Source organism: Tenrec ecaudatus, chromosome 16 (assembly GCF_050624435.1).
Source record: "Tenrec ecaudatus isolate mTenEca1 chromosome 16, mTenEca1.hap1, whole genome shotgun sequence".
NCBI classification, from domain to species: domain Eukaryota; kingdom Metazoa; phylum Chordata; class Mammalia; order Afrosoricida; family Tenrecidae; genus Tenrec; species Tenrec ecaudatus.
The window spans coordinates 55,010,672-55,031,038 of record NC_134545.1 but is presented as its reverse complement, the minus strand read 5'-3'; the positions used below and the strand labels follow the sequence as shown (position 1 = coordinate 55,031,038).

Here is a 20,367-nt window from a genome sequence, read left to right as displayed (position 1 = left end):
TTTTGACCAGCATCTAGTTTCTATCTTCATTGTGTGTTTCAAGTTGTGATTCTAGAAGTATGCATGGAGTAGTACAGCATGCATGGAGGCTAAAAATGATTTAACAATAGTAAATGCATGGTCATTAAAAATTTAACATATACAGGTATATAGGTGGTATGTGTGAAATATGATAGCCATTCTTTCACTGACAATGAGAGGAATATTGTGCATAAGTTTTGCAGATTATTTTATATTTTAAAATACTTAGTTGATTGAAGTAGACGTTCAAGCATAGTAAACATATTTAGCTTGATTAAAATGATTGTGTTTTAAAATTCCAAAACATAATTTAATCAATCTTTTGACTTATTAAATAAATGAGAATGTTTTAAAAGAAGTTCAATTTTAAATATATTAAAATATCTGTTATTTAATGTTTGTTCTAAAAATAAGCTATCATCTGTCTTGTGCATTGAGTACAATTACATTAAAAATTCTTTAAATCTCTATTGACAATAGAACATCTATTTTTATTGAGGACCTAGGCGCTAACCATATAGTCATTTTGGTAAGGAGCCCTGAAGGTGCAGTAGTGAAACTCTTGTCTTGCAATCAGAAGGTTGTCAATTCACACCAACCCAAGGGCTCCTGGCAGTGAGACCTGTCAGTTTGTTCCCATGAAGATTACAGTCTAGAAAACCTTCTGGGGGATTTCCAATGTCACACGTGGTTACTATAATCCAAAATGCATTTAATGGAAAACAACCATCACCTTAGGGGCAACCACTTTGCTAAGAACAAAAGCAGTAAAACAAAATTGATATGATTATAAATTATCAATCTTTTATTCTAGCATTCATCAAACATCACTGGCCCATCGATAGAACAATCAGACATGCCTAATAAGAATTACATTTAGTTTATATGAAATTGCACAAACTGGCAGTCAGTATTGGGTGACCCAATAAACAAGGTAAATAAACTTGGATTTACTTTGCTTATTTGTTAACCTGTCTTGAAAATTTCCCAGCCCTACCTAATCCTAATCAGCCCAGCACCTATCTCTGTGCGGAGAGCACATCGTTTGGGTCATCCAGTGCAGCAGCTATCCTCACTACTTAGTGTAGGGGACCCTCCTAGCAACACTCTCCCATTCTTACCTTTTTTTATTTTTTTTGATCCCCTCACCACCAGCACCTCTACCTGTGGGTGTCAAGCACCACCCTCCCACCTGCCGTGAGTCAAAGACTTGCACACGCCAATACTTCCAGTGGATCAGGAATCTGAAAACTAACCATGGTTTTCTTGTTATGTTGCTTTACCCCAAAATTTACAATGACAGGACAATTGTAGGAGTTTATTATAAGAATTTTTAAGAATATTGTCAACAGTAATGGTGAAAAAAATCAGGAAAGTTGATCTGAAGAAACTTATTTTTTTGTCAATCACAACAATGCACCTTCTCATTCTCAGAGGGCAGCGGGGCTAGTCTGTAAAAAGAGATGGTGACATCTCCTGAAGTACATTTACCTAGATGAAGGATAGGTCAAGAATGAATAGGTAGGTTCACGTTTTGATATATTTAATAAGTAATTTTTAAAAAGTACTTTTTCTGCTTACCTTAACAGAAGGAAATGAAATAATAAATAATGAAATATTTAGCTAAAAGTAGTTTCTTTTACACAAAACATATTAAATAACCAATATATGTCACCAATAAAAATATGTGATGTTTATTTGGATATTTTCTAAATATTCTCTACATAAGTGTTTTGTATTTATGATCAATTAAATTATAATACTTTTTTAAAATATTGTTTGGTCTCCTAGGAGCCAATGTATACATTTTTATCACATTATTTTTTCTAAAAACCTAGGATTTAAATGATGTTGATTTTTAAAAATTGTACCAATAAATCACACATGCCAGTTTTAAGCTGTTGCCAATAAATTAAATTAGGGTTTAGACTGAAATTAGATGCAACCATAATTAAAACAATTTTGATATTTTTTCATTCATTTTCAAATGGCAGTTAGAGATTTTTCACCTGTCCTATATATAATTTATCATATGTCTAGGATTTCAAGATGCATTTTCACATTGGATACTGAAACACTTTTGTTATGGCTAATATATTTTTATCTTATTAATACTAAAAACATATAAAAAATCAAGAGGGTGACATCCAATGACATAACTCATCTGAGATAAACCCCAATATGATACAATAAGAAAAAAATTCAGAAAGTGTTGAAAACCAGATCAGGCCTAACATGCACCAGAGGGGGATCAACTGACAGGGCTTTAACTTTTCAAGATAGGCTTATCATTTGAATCTTCTATAGTCATCTCTCCAATGCACTCCATTTGGTCACCACTCCCCTCCGATCCCTCTATTATGGATCGAGGGAATCATTGGAGGCTTATTTCCTGTGCAGATCCCACAAATGTATCTCGGGCTCCCACTGTTGTCCATAGCCTTCTGCAAGCCAGTTTCTCACAAGTCAGGCTCCGGTACTATTCCCTCCTTTGACTTCAGATTATATGATTTTCAATCCTTTGGTCCCTGATGTTGGTGTGCTTCTTCCATGTGGACTTGGCTGACAGCTCACTTAGTTGGCTGCTGCTTAGAAACAAGCCTTTAAGACACCAGGCACAATTTGATCTGATAGGCAGGAGCCTCACCATCAATTCTAATGTGACACACAGCAGTCTGGAGAGTGCAAACGTCCCCAGTGTCTCCAAGGGTGGAATCAGCAGACCACCACTTCTTTCTCCTCTCAGATAGCTGGCAGATGAGAAGTGCTTGCATTTCAATTAGCAATCAAGCTATGAATTACTATGCCATAAGTGAAGTATAGATATCACTTAGTTGTGTTTATTTTATCATTTTATACCAAGGAATATGTACTATATATTCTTTGTGACTTGCTACTGTAGTAGGGGTGGCTCTTCATGTGATTCATCCATGTTATTGTGTGTATCCATAGAAGACTTTTTTCATTACCTAATTGTATTTGAGTAGAGATTCAAAATTATATTCATTCATTTCAATATTAATAGGAATTCAAGCTAGTCTCATTGGTCAGCTCATAAAAATACTTAGGTGAACATGCCTGTATATATTTTTTTACTGAAACATAGGTGAAAGAATACTCTAAGGTAACTGAATTTCTGATTTGTAAAGTATATGCACTTTTACTTTATTAAAATTATTTTCTAAGTTGTATTATAATTCTTATTGTGACATATCACCAAAAAATGAAGTTATTTTGTGTATCAATTCATATTTTAACCAATCTGATGAATGTGTATTGATAACATTAATATGGTTTTCATTTGCAGGTTTTTTTATAGTGAAATTGATCACACCTCCCAACATATTTTCAGAATAATTGATTGATTAATATAGTTTCCCCACTACTCTGAAAACATACTTTTGTTATCTACGAAGTTTTCATTTATATATATTTCAATCTATATCTAGGAATTATTTTTATCTGTCATTTATAGCCTTATCTAAACTTTATCGCTCTCATTTTGTATACCAGCTTGCTTTAAATTCTAGAGCTTAAAGATGATAGTGTCCAGTAAGGCAAGGCCATTCAGTGAATTTCTCTTCCTTAAGTACTCCTTGGGTCTTATAGACTGTTTGCATTTTCATACACAATTTCATAGTCAATTCATTATTTTATACACATACTAAAGCATTCCATTTAAATTATATGAACAAGTATGCAAATTTGGGAGACAATATCAAATAACCCAGTGAGTTAGCATAGTATACTAGTAGTCCATGTTATTTTGAGGACTAAGATGAGCTTAACAAAGTCATGGTATTTTCAATCACCATTCATGCATATGAAAATTGGACACCAAATAAGGAAGACTGAGGAAGACTTGATGCACTTGAATGATGGTGTTGTCAAAGATTGTTGAAAGTACTGCGGTCTGCCAAAATTACAAACAAATCTGTCTTGGAAGAAGTGCAGTCAGCTAATATGGCTAGACTTCATCTCGTGTACTTTGGAAATGTCAGGAGACACCAGTCCCTGGAGAAGAGGAGGACCCCCAACAAGATGGATCGACACAGTGGCTGCAACAATGGGCTCAAACATAAAAACAATTGCATGGATGGTCCAGGCTTGGGTCGTGTTTCCCTTCTGTGTATAGAGGGTTGCTAGGTATTGTGCTGACTCAGCAGTACGTATAACAAAGCCAACAAACAACTGGAACTAAGTGTCTGTCAATGTGGCATACTGTGGTGCCTTTCATGTGCTGCCACCTGGAAACTATGCTACTAGTATTTCAGATACCAACAGGGTATCTAAAGGTCTGAGAGATACCAGACTAAGAACAGACTATGTGGGAAGATAGGCTGACCACTTCTGTGTGATTGACTGCTAAGAATCTTATGAAGAGAACTCCTTGGTCACAAATAATTATAGATTTTTCTCAGAACAACATCTAAACTGTAAATTATATGTGTTGAAATTAAATACAATACCTCTGCTACAAATCCGCTGCCATCTAGTTGATACTAACACATCGCAATCCAATACAGGATATAAAAGGCTAAAAATCTATATAGGTGCAGGCAGTCTCAACAATTAGCCTATACTATAGTAGATGTGATCACAAAAGTATCTTATTTTAATAGTCTTGTTTAGGTTCCGTTTAGTGCTACATAATGACTCATATTGCTTGACTCACTTTAAATTATTTGAGATGCATTAATCTGCCTTGACCTTTATGTGCTCCAGAAATACTCATAGCAGCATACGGTCCTTAGTGTCCATTCCCATAAAGAGAAAAATATTCTGAGTGAGATAACAGGAAACACACACACACATGCACACACAGAGCAAAACAAAATTTTTATCTCAGGCAGGATTTTTTAAATGACTAAGTGAATTATTAAATGAACTGAAATCAAATATTATTCTGGTAATGGCAGGCTAAAACGGCAACAGATTCTGAAAACAATCCCAAAAGGAAACCGAATCTCTATTTGGAGACAGTTTTCATTTCCAAAGCTATTTACTCCTTGTTTGAGTGAATAAACTCGAGAAATTTAATTTATCCTCTCTTTCAATAACTCAGCTCATGTCTCACAGTTCAATAACATGTCTCACAGTTCTGTACAATTTCAAAGCAAACCACTAGAGAATATGAGATAAAAGAGTATATTATTATTTAAATTTTATGGTTCATCATTTTCATGAAAATTATGAAAAGTAAGACTGTTTGGAAGGAAAATCATTTATTTGCCAAGTTAGCTCATCCAATCAATCATGTTTTGGTCTGTTTCTTTGTATTTCTCCCACTATTCTACATTTGTTCACTTGTTCACTCATTCACTCAAACACTCAAGTTTTCTTTTGATAAATAGTAAGAACTATAGATTTTTCAGGATGGAATTGACATTTGGTCTCTATGATCAGAGATGTCAAAAGCACTGCAAGAACATTGTATAGTTCTCAAATGTTGGGAGAAGGAATATTTTTGAAAGATGGTTAGGCATTTTTTAAAACATCCCATAACCCTTTATTCTATATTAATTTATGGATAAACTATGCTCCCAAAAGAGGCATTTTTAATGTAGAATAGAGAACAACAATAACAGGCTATTTTATAAAATTCATTTCAGAAAGGTTATATGTATATAAATATATGTTTATACATACATGTCAACATAAAGAAAATAATGATCCTCAAAATTCAGCCGATAATTAACATTATGATAAACAGAGAACAGATTGATGTTGTCAAGGATTTCATTTTACTTGGATTCACAAAATAGGCACATGGAAATAACAGTCAAGAAATGAAGGACGTATCACAATGGCTAGATGTGTTGTACAGATTTCTTTTAAGCTTTGAAGACTAAGGATGTCACTTTGAGGCTAAACTCCAATTGACTCAATTACTGGTATTTCCAGTCACCTCAAAGGAATATGAAAGCTGAACAGTAAATAAGGAAGACCATTAAAGACTTAGGTGTCTTTGAATCCTGCTGTTGACACATAATTGAATATACAATGGACTGATAGAATGAAAAAAATCTGTCTTGGAAAAAACACAATTATAATTGCATTGTAAGCAAAATTGGCAAGACTTCTTCACATTTATTGTACATGTTATCAGGAAGGAGCAGTCCTGGAGAAAGATATCATGCTTGGGAGAGAGTCAGTGACAAAGAAAAGCTTCAATGTAACAGATTGTCAGCGTGATTGTTAACAATGTCAATGAGGCTAATGCAGGCCCAGGGAGTGCATGTCTGTGTTGTATCCAGGGTCAATTTGAATCAGAACAGCCTAGACAACACAGTAGCCGGTCATTCTGAGAGTCAAGGTTAGTTGTCTTGACATTGTATGCAGTGTTAAATTATGTAGCCATGTGCTGGACACAAATGATGTCTATATGGATTGTAAAAAGAGTTGTATGAGCCCCTAATAAAATGATTTCTAAAAAATTATGTAGCCATAATTAATATACCCCTTTAGCATTGACACAATAATTTTCTTTTTTAAATTAATGATTATTAGTCCAATAAAATAGTTTTATAATTTAAAATATTTCTACATTAAATGGATTAAGTTTAAGACCAAAATCAGACATTACTGAAAAATCTAAAAATAAACTCCATTGTGCCAACTTACAGCCAAAAAATATCTATTGAACATCACACACAAAAAATATCAATTGAGAATAAAATACAAGCCATATACTGCTTGAAGTATTTGGGATATAAACATACCCATAGGAAAACCTTTCTTTCTTCTAGTCTTCAGATAAAAAAAAGGCCAAAAACAATCACAATAAATGTTTGATGGAAATATGTTTTTTGACCCATGTATGAATTTTTCTTTACTCTGAACAACACCAAACCAACATGGTTCCTCTAGGCTAGAAATAAGGAAGAAAGATAGAAAGAGGTGGGAGTTCCCATCCAAGATTATCCATACATATGTGTGAAAGAGAAAAGTGATAGAGATACAGAGAAAGCCAGTGAGAAAGAAAAAGAGGGGAGAGAATGTTTTCTCAACGTGAATACACTTTTTGTTAATAGTTTGCAGGAATTTTAAAGCTGAAAACCCCTCAACTAAGCGCACAAACATACACCACTGGGGCTGATTCGGACTTAATGAAACCAACAGGGCAGAATAGAAGTCCCTCTTTGAGTTTCTGAAACTTTTGAAAATTTTAAAATCATTTTATTGGGGGCTCATACAACTCGTATCACAATCCATACATAGGGGAGCAGACAACCTTATCTTTTTCCTAGGAAACAACTGCTAGTTTGACCCACTGACCTTGCAGTAAGCAGTCCAATGCATAACCCACTACTCAACCAGGGAGCCATTCAAACGAGTAAAGCTACCAACAATATCTTTTCTCAATTAATATTTAGATTGGGAACATGATTTTATTTTCTTTCAGCCGGGGAGATACCACCCAGATTCTAAATCCACTGTTACCCGGGAGCGATTCCGAGTTTCCGATAGGGATCAGAGAGCTTCAGATTTCACCCACAGAAAGGCTGGCTGGTTGACGCAAACTACTGGCTTGGGAAACGCATTATGCCATGTGGCTCCTGGAATATATCTATCTATCTCTTCTCTATCTCGATCTCCATATAAAATCTACTTTTTCCCATATATTCTACCATCTGTTACTATCTTTTATATTTGCTCTCTTCTACAGAAAAATATTTTTAAATTTAATTTAATTTAAAAAATTTACTGGTAGATCTTATATATTATGGAAATAGGGGGAAAAAACTAAAACAATAAAAGACCACTTGTTTCGGGAGAAAAATCTAAAAGCTAAAGGATTCTGAATGAAAAAAAAAATCTTACGCCACCACAACAACGCACTTGCTCATTCCTTTCATGAAACAAGGGCAGTGTTATTAAAGTTTCTGTGGGAAGTTAATGCAACCACAATCCTACTTGGCTCCATCTAACTTCATTTTGCTTCTTCATCCTTCATGGTAACCATTATTGTTCAATTAATAATCTAAAAAAGACTGCCCTGACATTGTTAAATTCCCATGATTCTAAGTAGCAGTAGACTAAATGGGTGGTATAATTGCTTATGAAAATGTTGAGCTGGATGAAGCTTTATTGAGAAATAAAACTTTTAATTTTATCTTGTAATTTTTTTCATGAACATTTTGAAGTCTCCACGTATTTCTAAAGTGTATTACATGCATTAACAAGCCTTTACTTTTTAAAGGAAAATCCATACTAACATATTTTGTACTGGTCTGAACTAGTTCAGTCATAAATAAATCCATAGATGATAAGTCAAAACTGGGACACGTCCTGGTTTAAAAACGTTAGGTGAAGCACCATGTTAGCCAGAGCAAGAAGAATTGTGGGTCAGGTTCCCGGGATAGGAGACCAGGAAAAGATTTAGTGCGTCTTTTCAGGGGCCTTATCGATAAGATTGGATTATTATCTCCACTGCAGAGAGAAACAGATATTCAAAGCAGCTACGTGAACTGCTCTTTTTGAGTCAGGAACTCCTGTTTTTGACTCAAACCATCCACAGATTTGATTGCTATGCATATTCATATTGTTTTTGCTTTCTAAATAGGAGATTGAATTTCCAGTGAGGTTTCAATGCACCACCTTTTACGTTTCCATTGGCATTGATATTTCCATGAGTCCTTTTCTGAACCACGTTGGACTGTTTCTAAGCCCTTTCTCTTTTCTTATTTATTTTTTTCAGTTTCAATTATTTCTTTCAATTTATTTTATTATGGTGATTTTTTTAAAAATTATTACTTGGGAGCTAATACATATATGATTCACTAGTTCAATCATATTAAGTGGTATTCTACGAATGCTACTACAATCAGTTTTCAAACATTTTTTTCTTTCCTGGACTCCTTGACATCATTTCCCTTTTACCCACTAGCCCCACCACTATTACCTTCCCCCCCCCCCAATAAAAACCCTTATTGTACTTGCTGTCCCAAGTTCATCAATCCTGGGTTACACACACCAAAAACCAGGAAAAGCATATAACACTACTTCAAGAAGGTGACCCTCAACTACATAACACCTCTAAGTTAAACTCTAATATGAACAAACAATAAGCAAAACAAAAAGACAGAAAAGGTTGAAAATCAAATCAGGTCCAGTGTGAATCCGAGGTGGATCAACTGACAATGTTTGTGAAGTTCAAGTCAGCTTTATCCCTTTGATCTTCTGTACTCCTCTCTCCAGTGCACTCCTTTGGGGAGCCACTTTCCCAGTATCCCTCGATTATGCAAATAGAGAGATCCCCAGAGGTTTATTTCCTGTGTAGTTTCCACAAATGTATCTGGGCTCCCACTGTCATCCACAGCCCTCTGCAAACTGAATTCTCATCCATTCTGGTAACTGAAAAACGTCTTGTGTAGATCAAAGATGATGTTAATAGAATGGTGTATAGTAATCCTCCTGAAGAGAAAATGTCCTGAGTAGAGCATCAGTGAGAATTCATGACCGAGTAAGTGCTTTCCCCGACAGAGTAGCACGAAACACCATGAACATCACATTGCTTATGCTGAACTATTTCAAATAAAGACAAACTTACAAATTATGAATAAGTACTTGGCTATACATATTTAATACGGTACAAAAAGATGAATGGACAAATCAACTCTTGTCCATAAATAGCTTATCAGAAGATTTGGTTATTCTTTCAAAATATTTGTTGATTGAATAAATATATTAAGAATGGTGTAAAAGACTAATGACTATGAAAGAATGTAAACATTCTGTGTGATTCTAAGTTATGAACATGAAAATAGATATGAGAGGTAAGCGGGTTTAAGAATGGTTAAATAGATGGGGTTTTTTAATGGGAGGGAAAACACAAAAGCAAAGAGTTAAAATTATCCATACACACACTCACAATGAAATTGCCAGTTCCAACAAGTTAACTCTTTTTCACTTGTGCATAGTGTTTCGTGGACACTTAGCTTATGGAATGTATTGCAGGGCTTCGGGGTGCTGTGATTAATTACCATACATATCCAGCTACCCCTGGAAAAGGCTGGAGACTTGGCATCCATTGCATTCCTTGTAAATAGCTCACAATTACAGGATGCCCAGGGGGGTGGAGGGGTGGGATGGGGGGGGGGGCAAGGAACTATGAAACTTATACCTAGATCAACATAATTAAGGACAAATAGGAGAAAAAAACAAACAGAAGAAGACTGACTTTTGCCCAGGACGTCTTTTATTGTTGAGTGCACACACCTGTGGCTCTAGGGAATGTCCCCCACCCGACAACTTCACTGTTGTTGTGTAGACTCCATCTCAGAGCAGCCCTACAGACTGAAGTGCGCTTGTGGGAACGGAGATGATAACACTTTACGAGGGTAGAAAGCTTTGTCTTTCTCCCTTAAAGCTGCCGGTGGATGCAAGCTACTTACTGAAATGAGAGTTCTAATTTATTGAGTAAAATATATTAGCGCATTTGATTGCTAACACATAACAAGGAGGGCTTATTTTGATGATTTTATCAAGCGGGATTAGAAAAATGAATAATTGCAATATTTATCTATTGTGAGAAAAGATACATATTACAATTTTGGTCTATTTCGATACCATCTGCTGTGGGGAGATCTTTCATATGGTTTCTGGTACAGTCTTAAATTCTGAATTCCCTACAACCTAATTTCTAAATTTTATATTTGTTATGATAATATGAGTGTCTGATATTTTCCTCCTGGAATGTGAAGCATATACTATTTCTCATGCTACTTTACACAAGAAAGCATTTCATATTTGTTGAATATTTAAGTTTGTAACATAAAGGTTTGAAAGCAATATGATGAAAATTATTAGAAATCAAACAACATAAGAAAACAGACTCAAGAACTTGTTCACTGAACCTGAAATACTTGAAACTTTTCAACTGGAATACAGTTTTTCAACTCACAAAGAAAACTAAGCATTTTAAACAACATATAATCATTTTTATGTGATCTTAGACTAAAAATAAAGTAAACTCGCTCAAGAAGAATGTGAATTTGTAAACCACCAATCCATAATTGACTATTGAAACAGAACATTTGGGGGATTTATCTGGGATATTACCAGCACAGTTCCCAAATGCAAGTTTCCTCACACAGAATAAACTCCTTTGTACACTTGAACTCAGGAAATGAGGGCATGAGATATGAAACATGAGCAAAATAGCATTTCTTAGCCAAAGTGCATGTGCAGTTCCCATGTTCTGCTTCCCTTGCCTTTTGTATGAGGAAGTGGGTGTTCAGGGTGTCCCCTGAGCATTTACTACATGCAGACACCCTTTTCTGATTTGCCAAAGTACAATGGATCCGAATGCAAGACGTGACCCTCTTCCTTTAGCGCTGCTGACGTTGTTTATGATGCTGACAACTGCACAGCCCAGCAGGCGCTCTGCCAGCAGCTTCTAATGCGGAGTGCGGAGAGTTTTGAAATGGTTGCTAGATGCCATCCAACGGATTCTGACCCCTAGCAAGTCAATGTACAAAAGAACAAAACTGCCCAGTCCTGTGCCGGCCTCATCATTTCACAATCTTTTGTTTGCATCCACTGTTGCAGCTACTGTGCCCATCTCTGCCATGCTTGCCCCTAAGGGGCTTTCTGGCTGTACTTCTTCCAAGGCAGATGTTCTGCTTCTTTGGGCAGTCCATGATTTTCATTGTACCTACTTCTGCCAGCACCATTGTCCACCTTTCACATTCCTGTGAGCCAACTTAGGTCAGGTCACCTCAGTCTTCAAAGCAACATCATCACCTTTCAACATTTTAAAAAGATCTGTGCAGCAGATTTACCCAGTGAAATCTTTGGGGCTTTCTAGTTTTGTTTTGCTTTTCAAAAATACAACATATGTTACAAAGGAAGATTAAGATTAAGTAGTTGAGGGTCACTGGCCTGCTAGAAATTTCAATCATAGTCACTCTATTTTATGTGTTTTCTGTAGATCATTCTGTTGTTCTCAATCCTTTATCCAAAAGAATTTTGTACAATGCTTGCTATGAATTAAATTGTATAAATTCCATATTACGTTGAAGTCCTAACCCCTGTACCTATAAACAACCCATTGTGGAAACCAGTTTCCACTGATATAGTAAAAAGGTATTCTGATGCCATATGGTTGTTCCTAAACTTAATCTATATTGAGTGGTAGCTTATAAAAAGGGAAGATTAGACATGGACATGCACAGGCTAAAACAGATGTCAAAACATAACAACCAAGAAATTCTAGGATACAGAAACAGAAAGAAATAAGGATTTCCCCTTAGAACCACACCTAGTTATGAAGGTTTACAAGAATACTTTGTCAGTTTTTTCCAAATAGGATGGGTGCTGCCTATACATTTCCATCTACATACATATTTATTAAGGAAATACATGATAATTATTGTATTAATATTTTCAGAAATTACATATTTGCCTATCAGAAATAGGTTTCATATTTTTATCTCCCACTGAACATCTGTTTTACTGAATAGTCCTCATTGTTCCTTTTTATTTGTTTTAAGGTACAACAACTCAATGCCATCGAGTTGATTCTGACTCAGAGCAAGTTTTTAGGACAGGGCAGAACCTCCCCTGTGAGATTCTGAGACTGTAACTGTTTATGAGAGTAGTAAGGCTAATTTTTCTTCATAGAAGCCATTGGTAGTTTTGAACTGCTGACCTTGTGATTACAGCCCATGTGCAACCAAAGCACCACAGGGGCTTCACTAGAGTAAAAAGGAAACACCAAATCTCAAAAATGATTTAAGTAGACCATTCATTAATTGTTAAGCAGGACAAAGGCAGAAAAAGACAAATCATCTGCACAAAGAAGACCCTTAACCAGGGATCACAATGGCTTCCAGAGATATAGAGTTTTAAGTGAGAGTTGTGAATAACCTTGTTATCAGACATAGAGCATCGTGGAGTCAAATATAGCATATGTAGTTAGATTGAAATATAATATTATTTGATCTTGTTTCAGTTTTTAAAAAGTGAAGGGGATTCATACATGGATAAAACCTTGAGAGCAGTGGGTCTCCATCTTCCTGATGCCATGATCCTGTAACACAGTTCCTCATGTTGTGGCGACGCCCCAACCATGACAATATTTCCGTTGCTAGTTCATAACTGCAATTTAGCTACTGTTATGAATCAGGCAACCCCTAGGAAAGGCTCATTCAACCACGAAAGGGGTCGCGACCCACACGTAGAGAAGCACTACTCTAGTGCCTGCTCTCTGACCATAGGTCAGGGACTTGAATAGCCGTGCTATCGGGGGTGATGCATTGGAAAGTGGGTTACTCTGAAAGCAGTTAGGTTAAAATTTAACCTATCATTTGATCTCCCTTTTGATCGATTTTAAATTTGTTCTACTTTTTATGATTTTCTGTTTTGTGTTCTACTGCGGTTTTTATGTTTTGCTTTGTCATTGTTTTGTTTGTTTCTTTGTTTTGAGTGTTTTCTGTATACAACAGCCAGTATAGGTACATCTGCAGAGACAATAGTTAGATTACCGTAACTGTTCCTGGGGAGTGTGGCAGAAGAGGTTGGGAGGAAATGGAGAAGTAATAACAATGAGTAGAAAAATGAAGAAAATGATCTAAAATTGGTTGTGGTGATGACTGTACAACCCTTGATTTGATAAAACAGTTGAATTGTTTGCTATGGGAATTGCATGCCCTTCCAAAAGAAAACAACCCAACTGCTAAAAAGCAACACAGGAGCGACGGAAACGGTTTTGCAGCACGGTTAGTGACACATCAATAAGTCACAATTCGAAGTGGGACAACAGACACTAGAATGGAACCATGACGGAGACATGTACATTGTGCTAGAAAATCTTGACATTTCATTTAGGGCCTTCCAACAAAAGGAGACCGCCCACCTGGGGCTAGTGGGAGGAAGTAAAGGCATCCCATGTGCTAGTGCACATTGCACTCTGATGCACTCTGCCCCGGGGCAAAACTACTATCACCTCATGGTGACTGGTCAGAAGGAAGTCAATGGAGACTTCACACAGGTGGAGATTTTGCAAATGGATTTTGGGCTTTCACTGTCATCTACAGGCTTCTACATGTGAGGTGGTCAGAATTAAGTGCTAGTTCTGACTTAAAAAAGCAAAGCTGACAACCATTGAGTCTATCCCAACTCATAGCAACCCTATAGAACCAGTGGTTTTCAATCTATGGGTTGCGACCCCTTTGGGGGTCAAACAACCCTTTCACAGGGGTTGCCTAAGACCATGGGAAAACACATATTTCTGATGTTCTTAGGAACCGAGACACTGCTCCTCTATCCGTCTCCTGGAGGGTCTGCCCACATGCAGTCACATGCAGATACATTTCATTTATTTGTCATTAGAAATAAATATTTCGCAATATATAATGACATATTGTTTTGTGATTAATCACTACGCTTTAATTATGTTCAATGGTTGGGGGTCGCCACAACATGAGCAACTGTACTAGAGGACCACGGCTATTAGGAAGGTTGAGAACCACTGCGCAGGACAGTTTAAAACTCCCCTGTGAATGTCCAAGACTGTAACTCTTCAAGGGAGTAGAAAGCCCTGTCTTTTTCCCTTCGAGTAGATGGCGTTTTGGAATGAGCGACCTTTCAGTCTGCAGCTCCATATGTTCGACTGACATGAGCTGAAAGACATGCCCTCTCTGCCTGCCCACCATAAAAGCAGCGGTGGGACTAGCAGAATTTCCCCACCTGTAGGCAAAGGACTGAAAGAGTATGTATAACAGCTGAATGGTAGTTTCGAACTGCTGACCTTGTGGATCACAAACCAACTGGTAACCAGTACGTCACCAGGGCACCCTCACCAAGCCACCATTGCTGCCTTAATTCCAAGGCAGCAGGGAATAAATAATTACTATGAATGGCTCACTGCCCCTTTTGTTTTGAATGCTGATTCTCTTCTTCCATATTTACATGTTTTGAATACCTACCATCCTTCAAAGCCCACTTCATTCTTCTTTCAATGGTTTATTTTTAATATTTTCTCCTCAATTTTCTAGGGATTATTTTTATCTTCTCTGGGAATACTGCCCTTACTACAGACAGCATACTTAACCTTGAGTTTTTTCCATGGGGTACCTAATAAGAACCTGGAAGAGTGCAAAGGGTGACAAGGAAAAGATGCCCAAGCCAAAGGGGTGGGGGCAGGTTAAAGGCATATTTCCCCCATGCCTCCCCAGCACAGAGAGGGGTGAAAAGCAGAGGGGACACAGCTCCTTTCCAATCGAAGAAGCAGAGGAAGGGGAAAGGTGCGGGTGGGAAGGATAAGATGGTCACTCATCCCAGTCTCTGAGTTGACGCTTGCTTTCAGGGTTGGCCATGTGGACATTGCATGCACTCTGGTATGCAGAGGTATTAAAAAGGGGAAGTAGGCTACAGAAAGCAGGAACATAGCAGAATATCAGCTGGAAACCCAGCTAATAATGGAAGGCCAGCCATTAGTGAATCAAAAATCTAGCTCTTCAGTCTACCCCACCTGCAGATTAGCTGGGGAACCTTTTAGTGCTTCTCGCCAGAGTACCTCTCCGAACAAATTCACGAGTCCCATTTCACTTTTTTTCTCTGATTCTAGTCTGAGAAATGTTTCTCAGCTGAATTCTTTCTGGGAGTGAGCTAAGAATTGGGAGAGTAGAGGCTCACAATCTTGAGGGTCCTCTCCAAACATATGTAAATCAATTTGTTAATGAGAACTGGCTAAAATAAAATGTGAACATCTGGATGTTAGTCCCCAGGCAACACTATTAAAGAAGAATCTTTCCTTTTTCCAGTTAAAAATAATGGGGGGGGGGAAATGGGGAGGGAGGGGGGAAAAAAAAGAGGACCTGATGCAAGGGGCTTAAGTGGAGAGCAAATGCCTTGAGAATGATTGGGGCAGGGAATGTATGGATGTGCTTTATACAATTGATGTATGTATATGTATGGATTGTGGTAAGAGTTGTATGAGTCCCTAATAAAATGTAAAAGAAGAAAAGAGAAAAAATGATTAGGGCAAAGACTGTACAGATGTGCTTTATACAATTGATGTATGTATATGTATGAACTGTGAAAAGAATTGTATGAGCCCCAATAAATTGTTAAAATAAAAAATAATAATAATAATCCGGACAGTTGTGGACCTTTCACCTGAGCAAGAAGTTGTAGTTTGCTGATGGGGATGGGGCAGGGACTATGCAACAAAGAATTGCTAGGGTTTGTTAAAGTTTGGGCAGAAAGGGACAATATGTGTATATATTAGGTAGGTATGGATGCTCAGGAAAATAGTCTATTTATGTAGGGCCATGTTAATTATGTATGCACACAATGGTCCTTCCAAGATGGATCCCATCTCAGAGACGTCGGGTAGTAATGAACAAAACTTGTTCTGGGATGTCATGACTACATAGTTGTGTTAGTTCATTGGTCTACAATCCTGAATGTTATGCTGGTTGGAATGGTATCCTCCATCATGCTCTGCCTACCAGCTCGACTTGTTTGGCTTTGTTAGGGAGCAAATCACGATTATTAACATTTGTATTGGCAGCCACTAGACTTCCTTTAAACCAATGGTCTTAGAGGATGTTTCAACCACAAACACTACATGTGTCAGTGTATGACAATGACCATCATTGGTACAGGAATATGAGGGATTTTTTTTTGTTTGGTTTTCTTATCTGATTGTTGTATTAAAAGGAATGAGTTGGAAAAAAAGGGGATTGGCAGTCCTGATAACCTGCCACAGTGTTAACAAAAACAAGCTCCTCCACCGAAAACAAAGAACATTTGAGCATGGTAAAAGTTTAGGATGTTGGGCCTCTATATAAATTAAACCTACTAGAAAATGTGATCAAAGTAAAATGTGATCAAATTCATAACCAGCCTCATTAACCTAGCAAAATATTGTTTCCTCTGTTATGCGGTTTCTCACCATCTGGCCAAAGAAGTTGGGCTTATCTCTTCTTATCTCATTTCCAACCTCTGCTTTTTTTATTTAGTGTTTTCCACCTGGAACCATAACTATACAAACTGCATTACAATGCTCCAAATCATCCATTTCTGCATAATGATCTTCCTCTCTTAATCTATCAGCTCTATCAAAAAGTCCCAGAGGGTAAGAAGAGTATGGTTTTTAGGGTTGCCCTGAACTAGGGTCCAGGATTGCCAATCACTGTTTCAATCAAAGACAAAGACCAGCTTGATTTGAGGAACTCTGCATTTATTCTCCATACACAATATAGAAGGAAACTGTGGAGTCTACTACCTCCAAACGTCTTCAAAAATACCCTGGAAATCAAGAAAGTCACATACCCAGGTTTTGCAATGCTTGCAGGAAACAGTGATCTGTATCTATATTTCACCAGGAATTACTACACCACCATCCCATGAAGCATCATACTCTCTTATCTAGATGGGAATGCTGTGTTCCCACTTCAATGGTCCGGCATACTCCCTCCCTGAGTTACAATATACCTACTCATTAGGCTGAATGGGAATTTTTACTGCAAGGAAGGGGCTGTTACATTTTAAATATTAAATTATGCCATATTCCAGTATTTTGATTAACAGCAGGATAGCACATTTACCTCCCCCACCCCCATCATTAGTGGGTTCACCATCTTCTTTGTTGTAGATACTCATGAAATGTTTAAACTTAGATTCCACAAGTTTCCAGGAGTTCTGTAATTGGTGATAGCAACCACCTATGCTTTCCCAACTTTTTAAAACTCAAGGAACATTTTCCCTTGTTAGTTCCCCAGAACTGCACACATTCCCTGTGGTTCTGCAAAACTCATCGAAAGTTGTTCTGTATCAACATCTGCCGCTCCTCTCAGAATCGAGAATGTGATTTGCTTAGCCTAGAGGTTTGAAATCATCGAAAGCTTCCAGGTACTTTCACTATACTACTTCTTGGGCTCCAGTTCCCTTAATCATGTTTGTTTTATCCCATCTATTTTAAAAAATCATTATCCTTGATGGAGATGGCAGAAGCAAAATAGAGCTGAATTGTTTCCTCTGTTATCTGATTTCTCACCATCTGGCCCAAGAAGTGGGCTTATCTCTTCTTTGTTCTTTAACATGAATTGGAATTTCATGATGTCTTGCGAAAGAAATTGAAAGTTGTGAACATACCAAGTTGTACTAAAAAGCACAGATCATCTCTAGGGAACTGTTGTGGGAATATCACTAATTGCTGGGTCAAGTTTACAAAGAGCAAGGAGACAGAAGTGAGGCAAGATATCCATCTGAAACAATTAAAGATCAATGGTGGTATAACTATAAAACAGGAAACTAATGTTCTAACCAAAGCATGTGTTCCCTTCAATTATTAATAATTCCGTGTTCTGCACTATATAAAATAGCTTGTCAAGACCAACTGCATTTCTCTGCAAAAACCACAATGACGCACAGAACAGAGATTTGGCAACAAAGGTTCTGTATTGACACCAAGACTCCTTAATAGTCTTCTAAACCCATTAGAGCCATTAAAATCCTTCTAAATCCTCATCCATCTGTTCTCCCCACAAATATGCTTAAAAGGTTAAGAAAGCAGTAGTTTGCATCTCCCTTGCCATTTCATTCCATATAAGTTTAAGAATCTGTGAACTCTGATTCACCTGGCTCTTTTTCTTGGGTCTTGATTACAAATGTTGCACAATAAGTTCTTCCACAGAGCACTCGAGCACCATCACTGTGTGCAACAGCATGTTGAAGTATTAATTAAAACCAGCATTTTTAAAACCAAAGGAAAGAATATGAGTTCCAATTAACCAATTGTATATTAAAGCCATATGTACCCATGGACAGATGTGAGGACCTTCTGCAATGATAATCTGCCATGCCCCTTGCCTGGTTATTTGAATGGTTCGTCTGAGTTGTGTGTGTGTGTGTGTGTATGTGTGTATTCCTTACGTCTCCATTTAACTTCTTTTTACATGTGATAACAATAATGTGCCCTTGCCCAGTAATCACTTGGGTTGGATCCAGCTACATATAGGTTGAATTCAGCAGGTGCCCACAGCCCACTGTACCTCTTATTTATTAAGAAGAGATATAGATCCGTAATGAAGATATTGAGAGTTTGGTTCCCATTCTATCCTCAATAAAAATATAACATATGTGAAAAAAATGATGAGTATTTCCAAAATGTGACAGAGAGACATGAAGAGTTCACCTGCTATTGGAAAAAAAATGGCACTGTGAGACTTGCTTGACACTGGATTTCCACAAACTTTCAATTTGTAAAAACAAACAACAATACCTCAGTATTTGTGATGCATAATAAAGCATGACATACCTGTAGCTTACTCCCAAGAGACACATAGATTTCAAGAGCTTCAATTATATGGGAGGGGACCAGAGGAAACAGGTGCCAATGAAGTATTGGAGTACCAAGGGGTCTCATATTTTAAAATCGGTAATGTTATGACCCCGCATGCATTTTATTTCTGGCCAGAGCATTCTCAAGCTCTGGAGCTAGTATCAATTTCATTTAATACCATTGCCAGTTTCCCTTCCACTGTGCCACTCCCTTTTCCTATGTCCTGCTTGCTTGGCATGTATTGGTCTTTATTTTGGTCAACTGGTATCCCTATTTGGGTGGTAAGTATGTATTTACCTTGATTACTTGGTGAAGGAGCCAAGTAAGGAGGGCTGTGTCTCCTACCATGTATCTGTCTAGGACAGTGCGCAAACATCTGTCCTCGCTGGTTCTCATAAACTGCTTCCTTCCTGAAAATGGTAAGGAATTTGGGGAGCAGCTGCAAACAGTGTTCCCTGGTAGAAAGTAAATAAGAGTGGTACGGGCTGAGATACGGAACTCACTCTCAAGGCTATGAGAAATTCAAGCGTGGGATAGCAAATTTATCTGGGAACATTACCAGTATTAGGACTTAAAAATAAAGCTGTGTGGTCCATCAGGGCTGCAGTGTGTACCGTCTCTGTCTGCGTCTCCTTTCTGCTGCAGTCCTGTAGTGTATGTGTGTGTGTGTGTGTGTGCGTGTGTGTGTGTTTAGTTCCATGCTCATTCTCCCTGCTCAAGAAACCCCATCACTTGGTAACACACTGTTGTATGTAACTCCTGGTGGAGCAGTGGTTAGAGTACTTATTTGATAAATGAAGATTGGTGGTTCAAACCCACCAGCCACTGTGGTAGTTGGCTTCTCTAAATATTTACAATGTTGGGAACTCTAGAGGCTGGTCTGGTCTGCTCTGCCCTATAGGGTTTCTATGGTGAAATCGATTTGGTTTGGTTGGAATGATGGCCAATAATTAAGTGTTCAGTTGGATAAGTGGCACTGTGAGACTTTCTTTACCCTGAATTGCCACAGACGTTCAATTTGAAAACAAACAAACACAACTCCTGTGGAA

The 20,367-nt window shown here is 37.4% G+C and overlaps 1 protein-coding gene across 1 annotated transcript in view; it reads right to left on the bottom strand.

Moving 5' to 3' along the window:
• The window catches only part of CTNNA3 (catenin alpha 3), a 1,794,797-nt gene that overhangs the window by 572,943 nt on the left and 1,201,487 nt on the right, over positions 1-20,367 (bottom strand). The window lies entirely within an intron of this gene.